The sequence below is a fragment of the Chiloscyllium plagiosum genome, unplaced genomic scaffold (genome assembly GCF_004010195.1).
Source record: "Chiloscyllium plagiosum isolate BGI_BamShark_2017 unplaced genomic scaffold, ASM401019v2 scaf_3840, whole genome shotgun sequence".
In the NCBI taxonomy this organism is placed as follows: Eukaryota; Metazoa; Chordata; class Chondrichthyes; order Orectolobiformes; family Hemiscylliidae; genus Chiloscyllium; species Chiloscyllium plagiosum.
Genome location: NW_025211425.1, coordinates 9,000 through 18,878, shown reverse-complemented (window position 1 = coordinate 18,878; position 9,879 = coordinate 9,000). Strand labels below are relative to the sequence as shown.

The 9,879-nt window shown below is 46.9% G+C and overlaps 1 long non-coding RNA gene across 1 annotated transcript in view; it reads left to right on the top strand.

Annotated features, from left to right (window-relative positions):
• Positions 1–4,806: 4,806 nt before the first annotated feature.
• Positions 4,807–9,879, top strand: part of LOC122547040 — an 8,782-nt gene continuing 3,709 nt past the window's right edge. Inside the window, exons 1-2 of the long non-coding RNA XR_006310872.1 lie at positions 4,807–4,881; positions 6,042–6,046. This is a non-coding gene — a long non-coding RNA (uncharacterized LOC122547040). The remainder of the gene's footprint in view (positions 4,882–6,041; positions 6,047–9,879) is intronic.

Genomic DNA, 9,879 nt, shown 5'->3' with positions numbered 1-9,879 from the left:
TGAAACTTGAAAGGGTTCAGAAAAGATCCGCAAAGATGTTGCCAGGGTTGAGGGTTTGAGCTATATAGGTAGAGGGTGAATGGGCTAGGGCTGTTTTTCCTGGAGCATCGGATACAATTGTGAGGGGCATGGATAGGGTGAAATCCCAGGATCTTTTTCCCAGGATATGTGAGTCCAAAGCTTGGGGGCACAGGCTTCACGTGTGAGGGAAAAGATTTAAAAGGGATCTAAGGAGCAATGTTTCTAGCTGAACATAGTACATTTATGGAATAAGCTGCCAGAGGAATTGTGGAGGCTGGTACAATTACCCAATTATGCCTTTGAGATGTTGTATGTGATTAGCAAAAGTTTAGAAGGATATAGGCCAAGAGCTTGCATATGGGATGAGATTAATTTAGAATATCTGGTCAGCAAGGACAAGTTGGATCGAAGGGTCTGTTTCTCTGCTGTACATCTTTATGGCACTACTAAAATTAAGATGGGTTTCTCTTTTATGGATAATTAGCAGAAGATCAGATAATTCTCCTTGGTGCTGAGAAGGTTAGGCAGTGATTTCGACCAGGAGCAGATTTGTTTCCAGGATATTTAATTTACAGAGAGACAGAGGGAGAAATTATTATAACTACCTTCAGGTAACTGGCAAATAATGCAGGTTAAAAATGTGAAGATTATTTTACTCACTAAGTTCTGAGCATCTGGAACAGTTTGTCCAACAGCTGGATGAGGATTCAGGAGTTATTGTCAAAACAAATTTGGAATGTAACTTTTTTAAGGAAGGATTTGGAGAGCTACAGACAAATGGGAGGTGAGTTGGGATAGACTGGCACCATCTCCAGAGGGGGAGAGTACAGCCCCAATGGGCTGAATAGCCCCAAACTCCTGTGCTCTGTGTTACTGCCCCATTCACTGTGAAGGCTGAAGCTCATCCCAGGGCAGAGTCATAGAGACCTACAGCATGGAATTAGACCCTTTGGTCGAACTGGTCCATGCCGACCAGATATCCCAACCTAATCTAGTCCCATTTGCCAACATTTGGCACATATCCCTCTACACCCTTCCTATTCACATACCCATCCAAATGCCAAATGTGTAATTGTACCAGCCTCCACCACTTCCCTGAACAGAAGATTCCATACACGGACCAATCTCGGTGTGAAAAAAGTTGCCTCTCGGGTCCCTTTTAAATTTTTCCCCTCTCACCTTAAAACTACTCTGTCTCAATAGACAATAGGTGCAGGAGTAGACCATTCAGCCCTTTGAGCCTGCACCGCCATTCAACATGATCATGGCTGATCATTCCTAATCAGTATCCTGTTCCTGCCTTATCTCCATAACCCTTGATTCCACTATCTTTGAGAACTCTATCCAACTCTTTCTTAAATGAATCCAGAGACTGGGCCTTCACTGCCCTCTGGGGCAGAGCATTCCACACAGCCACCACTGTCTGGGTGAAGAAGTTTCTCCTCATCTCTGTCCTAAATGGTCTACCCCGTATTTTTAAGCTGTGACCTCTGGTTCGGCACTCACCCATCAGCAGAAACATGTTCCTTGTTGCCAGTGTGTCCAATCCTTTCATAATCTTATATGGCTCAATCAGATCCCCCTCTCAGTTTTCTAAACTCAAGGGTATACAAGCCCAGTCGCTTCAGTCTTTCAGTGTAAGGTAATCGTGCCATTCCAGGAATTAACCTCGTGAACCTACGCTGCACTCCCTCAATAGCCAGAATGTCTTTCCTCAAATTTGGAGACCAGAACTGCACGCACTACTCTAGATGTGGTCTCACCAGGGCCCTGTACAGCTGCAGAAGCACCTCTTTGCTTCTATACTCAATTCCTCTTATGAAGGCCAGCATGCTATTAGGCTTCTTCACTACCTGCTGTACCTGCATGCTTGCCTTCATTCACTGGTGTACAAGAACACCCAGCTCTCTCTGTCCTGCCCCTTTACTTCTAGACTCCCCCACCCCAGGGAAAAGACCTTGTCTATTTTTCCCATCCATACTTCTCAGGATTTTATAAAGCTCTATGAGGTCACCCCTCAGCATACAATCCTCTTGGGAGGAGCCCACTCATGTCACAATGGCGCCCGGGTGATTGACAGCAGCTTCAGACCAATAGGAGAATTGGCGTGATCCTCCAGCCAATGGGAGTGAATTGGCTGGAATGGGGTGGGTCCAGCAGGCCAACATGTGGCCATAAGCTGTGCAGGCGCAGTGTTACGGTGAGGGGGGAACCTCGTGAGTGTGAAGGGAGTGGGAGAGACTGCAAAGTCTGGGGAAGAAATGGAGTTATTGTGGACTGGGAGGGTTTATAAATGCATGGTTTTAGGCTGCTAGAACTGAATTAGAAATTCCTGATAAATTAGAACCAAAAGAACTGCAAATGCTGTAAATCTCTCACAACAACCGAAAGGTACTGGAAAAGCTCAGCAGGTCTGGCAGCATCTGTGCAGAGAAATCAGAGTTAACATTTTGGATCCGCTGACCCTTCCTCAGAACTGATCTTACTGAAAAGAAATGTTGGTTTATATGCAGAAGGTAGGGGTTAAGGAGTAAATGATAGGTGGTGATAGAGTCCAAAGAGATGGGAGCAGTTGGACAAAGGAGTGGATAACGATCTGGCTGGGGGAGGGTGAATAGCTGTTTATGGGGACTGTTAGTGGCTAACCATAGATAATGTGTAATGGTAGGCTATGTGATGACAAGGCCTGGTATGTGGTTTAAGAGGCTAGGGCGCTAGGAACTTGGAGAGTTCAGGACGTAAAATTATTGAATTTGATACTGGGGCTAGTGGGGTGCAGGGTCCCCAAGTAGAATATGAGGTGTTGTTCTTCCAGCTTGTGTTAACGTGTGGCGCTGGAAAAGCACAGCAGATCAGGCAGCATCTCAGGAGCAAGAGAATCGCCTTTTTGTGCATATTCTTTTCATCAGGAATGCCGGGATTGGAGGGGAAGGGGGAGTAGTAAGAGGACTGAGAAATAAATAAGTGGGATGTGTGGGGTTGGTGGGAAGGGAGCTAGGAAGGCAATAGGTAGATGTAGGTGGAGGGTAATGGAGAGAGGGTGGAGTGGATAATTGAAAAGGAAGATGGACAGGTGGGACAGTTCAAGAGGATGGTGTCGAGTTGGAGGGTTGGATCTGGAATAAAGTAGGGGAGGAGAGATGAGGAAACCTTGGTTCTATGGTTAAAGGGTCCCAATGTGGATGATGAGGTTTTCTTCCTCCAGGTGTCGGGTGGCTGGGATTTGGTGGTGGATGTGGCCCAGGACTTGCATGTCCTTGGCGGAGTGGGTGGGGAAGTTGAAGTGGTCGGCCACAGGATGGTGGGGTTGGTTGGTGCATGCATCGCAGAAATGTTCCTTGAAACATTCCGCAAGTTGGTGTCCTGACTCCCCTCTGGAGAGGAGACCACATCGAAAGCAAAGGCCACAATAGGTGAGGTGTTTGGATGTGCAGGAAAATCTCTGCTGTATGTGGAAGGGTCCTTTGGAGGTGAGGGAGGAGGTGTGGGCACAGGTTTTACACCTCTTGCATTGGCAAGTGAAGGGGCTGGGAGTGGGGTTGTTGGGGAGCATGGATCTGACTTGGAATTCACAGGGAATGGTCTCTGTGGAATGCTGAAAGGAATGGAGAGGGAAATATATCTCTGGTGGAAATGGCAGAGGATGATGCATTGTATCTGTGTGGAAGATGAGAACTGGGGGATTCTATACTTGGTGCAGTTGGAGAGGTGTGGTTCAATGGCAGAGGTGTGGCAAGTGGTGGAGATGGATTGGAGAGTATTGTTGACCACATGAGAGGGGAAATTGCAGTCCTTGAAATATGGGGTGTTTTGGTATGTTCTGGAGTGTTCTGCCAGCTTGCATCAAGCTTCACTGGAACACTGCAGTAAGCATGAGACAGAGATGTTGGCCAGGCAACAGACTCGTGTGTTAAAGTGACAGGCAACTGGAAGCTCGGCGTCTGTTTTGCAGCAGAACGTAGACCATCAGTTGCCATTTCTAGCACCTCCACTGAGATGCTGCCAGACACAGGTTCCTGTCCCCTCCATTAACAGCTATGCACCCTCCCAGCCAGATTGTTATCCACTCCTTTGTCTTTCCAAATGTTACTGTCTCTTTTGGGCTCCATCCCCACCTATTATGTACTCTTTATACCCCTATTTCCTGCAGTCCAAAGATATGAAGGTTCGGTTAATTGGCCCAACTAAATTTCCCGTAGTGTTCAGGGATGTATAGGTTAGGTGCATTAGTCAGGGAAATGTAGAATAATAGGATCGGGGAATGGGTTTGGTTGAGACCCTCTTCAGAGGATGGGTGTGGACCTGTTTGGCCGAATGGCCTGTTTCCACACTGTAGGGATTCTAATTTTTCCAGCTGCCATCGGTTCTGAGGAAGGGTCACTGGACCTAGAATGACCCTTGGTGTGTGCAGAAGGAGGAAACGGGAAAGGGGAGTTGGATCCGGTTTAGACTGGGAGGGTTTAATTACACTCTGTACAGGTAGTTAGGCCTGAATTAGAAACTCTTGGTTCCACATTTACAGTAAATAGGAAAATGGCTGTGGCCCTCAGGCAGTGATAGGTCCTGGGTTATGGCCGCCATCTTTATTTGGGGCATGGACATGTCCTCTTCCTGAGTGGGGGCTGGCATTTTGAAGAGGAGCATTTACACATCAAACACATACCAAGAGAAATATTTGTCTTTACTGTTCAGCCTGCACTGACTGTGAGTTTTGTTTTGTCGGTTCATTTTATAGGATATTAATTGAGAATAATTGAGACAGGGATCTCAAAAGCAATTTTCTATCGTCAGCAGGGTCATCAGAATCTGAATACCATTGACATTTAACTGTGGAAGGAGAAAGGTGTGTCTGTTCTGTCTGTCGGAAAGTATCTGGTTTTTGTTTCAAGCAAAAAGCAGAAAGATGTTCAAACTGTGGTTGGATCACCCTTGGGGTTTGTGCTCAATTCTGGGCCCTGCAGCTGTGGAAGGTGTTATTGGCCTGAGAGGGAGCACAGATTTATCCAAATTACACCTCGTCTCTTTATAGGAACTGTCAGATTTAGACCCAATCACCCACTTCATGATGTTAATCTGTAAACTCCTTATTTTCAATTCCTGCAAACTTCTCATTAAAATTCCTTATGGACTCAAATTCCAGCACCATTTCAGGTGGAATGTTCCAGGTTCTGACAACTGTCTGTTCATTCAGAAACTGCTGAAGTCCTTGTTGACTCTGGGATTACAAAGGGCTGAATTGAGAGATGAGATGCTGTTCCTGAGCTCCCATTGAGATGCATTGGAACAGTACAGGAGGCTGGGGCAGTGTAGGTGGGAGCAGACAATGAAAATTATAGGGCTGCACTGTGGGTGCTGTTTGGCTCAATGAGAGTGTTTTGGAATTGGGTATAAACAGAGCGAGGGGAGACAGGGAGAATGTGAACCACAGCTTCAGTTTTAGTTCAGGCCGTTCAGAAATTCACATGGTCCCACTGGGAACAGCCAAGTTGGAAACGATACCTGCTGAGTTTTTTTTAAAACAGTTTTTAAAGTATAAAATGTCAGCTTAAGTAAAGATTGGGTCTTTTGATTATAATGGAAATGTGTGAAGAGAAGGAAGGTTGCTAGCTCATTTAGATTCTCCTAATGGGAGTAACTAACTGAAACTAGAGAAACATTGTGACATGAGACCTTAGACCAGTGGTGTGCTCCTCTTGCACAATGTGGGAAACAAGGGACACTTCCAGTGTCCGTGACGGCTGTGTGTGCAGGAAGTGTGCCCATCTGCAGCTACTAGGAAACTGCTTTTCAGACCTGGAGCTGAGAGTGAACTCACTGTGGAGCAATACTGAGAATGTTGTGGACAGCACGTTCAGTGAGTTAGTCATACTGCAGGAGAGGGTTACACAGGCAGAAAGGGAATGAGTGACCATCAGATCAAGTAAGAGGCTCAGGAAGGAAGTGCAGGACTCCCCGGTGATCATTCCCCTTCTCAAACAGATATTGTGCACCGCTTGGGATTCTATAAGGGGGGTGGACAGGTGGGGTGGACTCTCAGGGGAAATCCACAACAGCCAGGTTCATGACACCACAGATAGCTCCGCTGCACAGAACGGGAGGAAGGAGAATGGCAGAGCTATAGTGACAGGGGATCCAGTAGTCTGTGGCCACAGACATGAATTCAGGACAGTGGAATTGAACCCAGGTCTATTTATTGATAAGTAGCTGAAAATGTGTTGCTGGAAAAGCGCAGCAGGTCAGGCAGCATCCAGGGAACAGGAGAATCAACGTTTCGGGCATAAGCCCTTCTTCAGGATGCTGCCTGACCTGCTGCGCTTTTCCAGCAACACATTTTCAGCTCTGATCTCCAGCATCTGCAGTCCTATTTATTGATAAGTACACAGACCAATAAAGGTCAGCGTCCCAAATGCAACCTTCAGCACTTGGTCACTCTGAAACTCTACTTTCCAGGGTTTGTGCACTTGTTCTGAGCCCTTCAGAGGGATTGAAGGGGATGGGTAGAAAACAGGAACAAGGTTATGTTGTAGATCTACAAAATAACCATCGCCCTCCCCTCTCGGTCTCTCCCCCCTGTCTCCCACCTCCCATCGTGCCTCCTCCCCACCACAGGGAAAAGACCTTCTGTATTTCCCCTATCCATGCCCCGACTGATTTTATAAATCTCTATAAGGTCACCCATCAGCCTCTGACGCTCCAGGGAAAACAGTGTATTCAGCTTCTCCCTGTAGCTCAAATCCTCCAACCTTGGCAACGTGCTTGTAATACTATTCTGGCCACTTTCAAGTTTCACAATATTGTTTTGATAGGAAGGAGACCAGAATTGCACGCAATATTCCAAGCGTGAACTAACTAATGCCCTGTACAGCCGCAATATGACTTCCCAACTCCTATACTCAGTGCTCTGACCAATAAAGGAAAGCATACTAAACACCTTCTTCACTATGCTATCTACCTGCGATTCTGCTTTCAAGGAGCTATGAACCTGCACTCCAAGGTCTCTTTGTTCAGCAGCACTCCCGAGGACCTTACCATTAAGTGTATACACCCTGCTAATATTTGCTTTTCCAAAATGCAGCACCTCACATTTATCTAAATTAAACTCCATCTGCCAGTCTTCAGCACATTCAACCATCTGATCAAGATCCCATTGTAATCTGAGGTAATTCTCTTCACTGTCCACTACACCTCCAATTTTGGTGTCCTCTGACTAACAATACTTCCTATATTCACATCCAAATCATTTATATAAATTAGTGGATCCAGCACTGATACTTTGTGACACTCCACTGGTCACAGGTCTCCAATCTGAAAAGCAACCTTCCACCACCACGCTCTGACTCCTACCTTTGAGCCAGTTTTGTATCCAAATGGCTAGTTCTCTCTGTATTCCATGAGATCTAACCTTGCTAACCAGTCTCCCATGTGGAACCTTGTTGAACGCCTTACTGAAGTCCATGTAGATCATTTCCACCGCTTTGCCCTCATCAATCCTCTTTGTTGTTACTTCAAAAAAATTGACTCAAGTTCATGAGACGTGGTTTCTCACATACAAAGCCGTTATTAATATCCAGGACTTAACTCTGTACATTGGGGTCTGTGTCACCCAGTTATGGGTGCTAATATTCTGGATAAAGTTCAAGTACATCAGATTTGTGTTAGTGACTGTGTGTTGAATCTTGTTAATATCACCCACACAGGTACGTTCCATTTGAAAGGCAGTCCCTATATCCCTAGCCCCGCTCCCATCCCCACCGTAGACAGTAAGTGGGAAGAGCTCATGGAGTTTCCATGTGAGTGAGATTGAGAAAATCTTCCCTTCTTTGCACTAGCCCACCAGGAAATGGTGGTAGTGTCCTTACCTCTGGACCAGGAAGATCAGATTCAGAGTTGAGTAACAGCATCTTTGGGGAGGCTGATTGGAAAACGTGCCCAAGCCGCCAGGCCATACTGTCTCCTAGCTGTCCCCGCCTGAGCCTCCAAACGGAACTTTCCTGTAGTTTCTCTCCGATTGTCAGACTGTCAGACTGTCCCATTGCTCAGTTTGTCCAGGATCCCCTCCTGCTGCTGCACTGATCCTGTCCCTCACTGACCTGTCCATCCCCCAGTGTTCTCCACATTCATTCATTGTTTACAATCCCACTATCCCAGTCCTCCAGCCCCACCCCTCCACCCTATTGGGCAGCAGCTGCTGTCAATCACCCAGGCACCTGTGTGATGTGGAGCATGCTCTATAGGAGGGGAGACCAGTGCACAGGCGCAGTGCTGGCCAATTGTTGGCGTATGTGCAGTATGGGTCAGTGCCAGAGAAGCTGTGGGTGTGTGGGATTAATCTGTCATTGGCAGCTCCCTCCCTCTGAGAACAGGAACCAAGGGAATAGCCCCTGCCCTGCTATCGTGACAAGTGGTCGGCTATCAGTGGGGGAGCATTTTGCAGAAAGTTATCAGAACTCGGGTGAAGATTCAGGAATGTTATGGAAAGGAACATTCATTTTCTTTCAATCAGATATGATTTGGCCAGTGTGTGCAGGATTGTTCTCATCAGAGGTTCGGAGTGGGGGAAATAAATAAGAGGTTCCAGATTGGGGGAAAAAAATCAGTGTGGGTATGACCAGGAAGGACACCCTGGGGGGTGGGGGGAGGATTCACCAAAACCCAGGAGGCTCCGAGTCAGACTCATTGATTTGATTAGATTAGATTTCCTACAGTGTGGAAACAGGCCCTTCGGCCCAACCAGTTCACACCGACCCTCGGAAGAGTAACCCAACTAGACCCATTTCCCTCAGACTAATGCATCTAACACTATGGGCAATTTAGCATGGTCAGTTCATCTGACCTGTGCATCTTTGGATTGTGGGAGGAAACCGGAGCACACGGAGGAAACCCACGCAGACACAGGGAGAATGAGCAAACTCCACACTGGCAGTCACCCAAGGCTGGAATTGAACCTGTGACCCTAGTGCTGTGGGGCAGCAGTGCCATCGTGCCGCCCCTTTTTTTGGTTCTTAATCTGCAGGCAGAAGCTAGGAAGCTGAATTCAAAGAGTGGAGAGAACATGAGAACTGGGTGTGGAGGAAAGGAGTGAGGAGATTGTTTTGGATTTCAGTTCACAGAAGAGAGAAATTGTGAGACTGAGATTTAAAGCTTTGGGGAAACAAAGAAACTACAATTTAATACTATAATTGACTTATGAATTTTCATCCTGTGTTAACGGTGGTGACTTGTTTTCTCTGTTGTAGAGTATTGAAAGGGCAGATTTGTGGATGAGAAATTCAAATTGAACTTGCTTTAAAATTACTTACCGGTAGCGGGCAGCGGTGTTTTTTTTCTCTCTTTACAGAAAGAGTGGGAGCAGCAGGGGGAAGTGACGAAGATCGGAGGGGCAGCCGGGAAGGAAAGCAGTGAGTATAAATACTCACCCTTCGACGCCAACGGTCACTTTGAGTGCGAGCAGCAGCTAAGGTAAGACAGTTTGTTTTAAAATTACTTACCGGTAGCGGGCAGCGGTGTTTTTTTCTCTCTTTACAGAAAGAGCGGGAGCAACAGGGGGAAGTGACGAACACCGGAGGGGCAGCCGGGTAGGTTTTTTCCCTTTAAAAGCGCGCAGGAGAAGTCCTTAAGGGGGAGGGGGAGCAGCCCGAAGTCGTGGTCCACATTGGCACCAATGACATAGGTAGGAGGAGCGCTGAGGATGTTAGGCAGGCTTTCAGGGAGCTAGGTTGGAAGCTCAGAGTTAGAATGAACAGAGTTGTTGTCTCTGGTTTGTTACCCGTGCCACGTGATAGAGAGTCGAGGAATAGGGAGAGAGAACAGTTAAATGCGTGGCTACAGGGATGGTGCAGGAGGGAGGGAGTCCGGTAT